This window comes from Eimeria mitis, genomic scaffold (assembly GCF_000499745.2).
Source record: "Eimeria mitis Houghton genomic scaffold, Emh_scaff223, whole genome shotgun sequence".
Classification (NCBI taxonomy): Eukaryota; Apicomplexa; class Conoidasida; order Eucoccidiorida; family Eimeriidae; genus Eimeria; species Eimeria mitis.
Window position 1 is genome coordinate 15,298 of NW_013570556.1, and position 337 is coordinate 15,634.

Here is a 337-nt window from a genome sequence, read left to right on the forward strand (position 1 = left end):
GTGAGGAATGACGAGGGTTCACTGCTGCTTGTCTCCAAGCCAGGCGGTGTCTCAGCAGCAACAGCAGCAGCAGCATATGCAGCAGCAGCAGCTGCTGCAGCAGCAACAGCAGCAGCAACACTCGCAGCAGCAGCAGCAGCAAGGACAATAATAAGAACTGCAGCAGCCGTAGCAGCAGCTGCAGCAGCAGCAACAACAGCAGCAGCAACACCAGCAGAAACACACAAACATACACCGGCAGCTTGAGTTGCAGCTGCAGCAGCACAGCAGCAGCAGCAGCAAACCTGCTCATGTTGCTTCAGCTGCTGCTGTTTCGTCGCAGCTCAAGGCAGCACGG